The sequence below is a fragment of the Rhinoraja longicauda genome, chromosome 13 (assembly GCF_053455715.1).
Source record: "Rhinoraja longicauda isolate Sanriku21f chromosome 13, sRhiLon1.1, whole genome shotgun sequence".
NCBI classification, from domain to species: Eukaryota; Metazoa; Chordata; class Chondrichthyes; order Rajiformes; family Arhynchobatidae; genus Rhinoraja; species Rhinoraja longicauda.
The window spans coordinates 37,169,599-37,173,773 of NC_135965.1; positions in this window are offsets into that span (position 1 = coordinate 37,169,599).

Genomic DNA, 4,175 nt, shown 5'->3' on the forward strand with positions numbered 1-4,175 from the left:
GAAGGCTGTCAGTGGATATTTTTAAGGCAGAGATAAATAGATTCTTGATTTGTACCGGTGTCACAGGGAGAAGGTAAGAGAATGGGGATAGAAGTGCGAGACAGCCATGATTGAATGGCGGAGTAGACATGATGCTCCAAATGGCCTAAATCTACTCCTACCACTTATGACCTTATGACGTGAAGCAAGAGAGGGAGAAAGATGCAAGGAACTGCAAATGCTGGCTTACACAAAAAAAGAGACAGTGTTGAAGAGAAATGTTGGTGTCGAGAGAAGAGGTAACGACTGCAAGGCGAGGATTCCTTGCCAGAGATAAAGACCCGGAGGTGGAGATGAGGAATGTTGGAGTTCGGAGCAGGGTCTCGACTCAAAAAATGTCACAGAACATATGAATTCAGCCTGAGATGACGTACAACCTGACTTGATTTTCTGAATTTCAAGCATTTTTGTCAAACAAGTTCAAGTTCTTTAAATCTTCTCATGAGCCCGTGGCTAAAATTAGAATCATGATCATGGGCAGAAAAGCTTCGAGGAAGTGGTTTGAAAATATTGTGTGGTGGCAATTTGGAATAGTTGGGCTCCTCTTTCATCCATTCTTTCAGGGGGCATTTTCATAGAATAGGAAAACCAATTGTGACTCTTTCCAGGATATGCTTATGTACCTTTAAAGTATCTTCCCATTTACTCCAAGGTTTTACTTCAATGACTCTGGTTTATGAATATTTCCCTATTAAACAAAATTGGCTTATCGTCACAGCGCTGGGGATCACAGCTCTGGAGATTTTCTTTGTTACAATCCTGTTTACGAAACTGTCCCTCAGGAGAAAGAATGATAAATATTTTGACAAGATAACATGGGAGGGGAAGGTTCAGGCACAATGAAAATGGCCACAAACAAAATAGAGGGGAGAGAGTTGTGTAACACTGTAAAATATGCAACTGTACATCATGTATGAAACAAAACCAGAAACTTTAATTATTATGATTTTGGCATCCATTATTGTCAGTTATTCTGTTGGTAGTTTTAGTGGTCATTCAGAGACACAGTGTGCAGCAGCTGTGTCTCGACCCGAAACGTCACCCATTCCTTCTCTCCCGAGATGCTGCCTGACCTGTTGAGTTACTCCAGCATTTTGTGAATAAATACCTTCGATTTGTACCAGCATCTGCAGTTATTTTCTTATACAATCAATACAGGATAGTGCAAAGAGAAATGAAACTGTAAAATTATATTGACAGACTATACTTTTACAGCAATATAGAAAGAACAGAATTTTATAAAATGCAAAGTCTGTAACAAGGTAGATTATGAGATGAGAAATATATCCTTTAGCTCGTGAGAAGTTTGTTCAAGATTCTGATAACAGCGGAGAAGAAGCAGTCTGTGAACTGGTGGTACGTACTTTCAGGCGTTTGGATCTTCTGCCCGATGGAGGAGTTGTGAAGAAGACGTGCCCAGGGTGTGAGTGGTCCTTGATAATGTTGAATACCTCATATATATTAATTGACTCACCCTCCTTGGCCTCTCCGGGATATTCCTTTTCATGCGCAAGTGAATGCTTCACAAGAAGCTCATCCCGACCGGAAACGTCACCTATCCATGTTCTCCAGAGATGCTGCCTGACCCGTTGAGTTGCTCCAGCACTTTTTTGATGCTTCACAGGAGTGTTACCAAATGAAAGAAATTATGCCAAAGAGATATTAGATCAGGTAACCAAAGGCTGAGTCAAAGAGGCATGTTTCAGCTACGTTATAATGAAAGAAGAAAGAGGGCCAGAGTGTGCAATCACAAGGAACTGCAGCTGCTGGAGTAACTCGGCATGTCAGGCATCATCGTTTAAAGATGGGTAGGCAGACTTTCGGATTGGGATACGTCTTCAGACTGACTGTAATAGGGGGAGAAAACTAGGAAAGTAATGGGACAGGACAAGTGATAGGTGGGTACAGGTGAGGGAGGTTTCATTTTGAGATAGGTAGACAAAGAATGAATGAATGAATAGGTTTATTGGCCAATTATGCGCATATACACAGAATGTGCCTTGGTGCTCCGCTCACAAATGGCAACACAAACATACAGTTAACAATTACGAATAAAGCATAACCACATCAAAACAATAAGGATACAACATTACAGTCTAAACATGTGGGTGAAAATAAACCAGAGCAAAAAAGAGACTACAGACTTTGGTTATTGAGTAGAACTATCACTCATGGAAAAAAGCTGTTTTTATGTCTGGCTGTGGCTGCTTTGACAGTCCGGAGTCGCCTTCCAGAGGGAAGTGCTTCAAAGATTTTGTGGCCAGGGTGAGAGGGGTGAGAGATGATCTTGCCCGGTTGCTTCCTGGCCCTTGCAGTGTACAGTTCGTCAATTGGGGGAAGGTTGCAGCCAACAACCTTCTCAGCTGATCGAACGATCCGTTGCAGCCTCCGGATGTCGTGCTTGGTGGCTGAGCCAAACCAGACCATGATGGAGAAGGTGAGGATGGACTCAATGATAGCAGTATAGAATTGGACCATCATTGTCTGTAAAGGGAATAAAGGGAAGAAAAGGGGGCAGAATGGTGGGAAAATGGATGCACACTGGGGAGGGGGGAGTACATGAAAGAGAGGGGGGAAGGGGGATATTACCTAAAATCCAAGATTTCAATGTACACACTGATGTGTTGGAAACTACACAGGCGGAATATGAGGTGCTATCCCTCCAGTTTGCATATGGGCTCACTCTGGGGATGGAGAAGGACCAGGACAGTATAGAAATGGGAAGGGAAGTTATAATAGTTAGCAGATGGGAGATCCGGTAGGCTTTGGTGACCAGGTACAGAAACATTTACCTTGTCAATGCCTGGTCTCGCCGATGTAAAGGCGGCCGCATCGTTGATACCGAATGTAGCAGATGAGGTTAGAGGAGGTGCATGTCACACATGGAAGGGCTGCTGGGGGCCCTGGATGGAGGTGAGGGAGGAGATGTAAAGGCAGGTGTTACATCTCCTCGGTTGCAAGGGAAAGCACACGGGGAGCAGCATTACATCCGTGATGTTCGATTGTGGAAAGCCTCACCTTGGGAGCAGAAGCGATGGAGAGGGAGAAATTGATAGTAGGGATGGCATCCTTGGAAGAGCCAGGATAGGAGGAGGAGTAGTCATGATCGTTGTGGGATAAGGGGTTGTAAGCTAGTGGGTTTGTCGTAGATGTCAGTAGACACAGTAGACATCTCCACTGTAATGGAGTCAGAGTCATTGAGGCATATAGTCATAGAGTCATATAGCATGGAAACAGGCCCTTCAGCCCAATTCGTTCATGCTGACCATAATATTCCTTGTAAGCTAGGCTCATTTGTCAATGTTTGGCCCATATCATCCTAAACCTTTTCTATCCATGTACCTGTCCAAGTGTCTTTTAAACTGTTATAGTACCTGCCTCAATACCCTCCTCTGGCAGCTCGTTCCATACACCCACCACCCTCTGAGTGAAAACGTTACACACTAGGTTCCCATTAAATCTTCCCCCTCTCACTATAAACCTATGTTCTCTGGTTCTTGCATCTGCCCAGTGACAAAGACTGTACATTCACACTATCCATTCCCCACATGATTTTATATCACAACTCAGCCTTCTGTGCGAAAGGAATAAAGTCCTTGCCTGCTCAGATGCTCCCTGTAGTTCAGGCCCTCGAATTTTGGCAACATCTTTGTTTAGCCTCTGCACTCTTTCCAACTTAATGAATGAATAAATAAATAGAGGCCTCTTAAATAGAGGCCCAGCATTAGTCACCCTCCAGTCATCTGGGAACCTTAGTTTTTTTTACCCAGAGGGCGGTGTGTACCTGGAATGTGCTGTCAGGGGGTGGTGTTGAAGGCAGATACTTTGGTGCCATCTAAGAGATTTTAGCATAGGCACCTGGATATGCAGGGAATGGAGGGATGTGGATTATGTGCAGGGTTGGTCTTGACATTATGTGAGGCACAGACGAAGGGCCTCACATAATGTACTGTTCTATGTTCTATGCTAACAGTGCGGCAGAGTTTACAGGATTTTTCTCCACTTTTAACCTGGACCTGACTGATTGTGTTTCACAGGAAACTGAAACTTAAATTCACTTCGACAACAAACGCCCTGTTGTTCATTGGGAAACAAATTCCATCACGTTGCTGATGGAAACTGAAAGTGAAATTTGA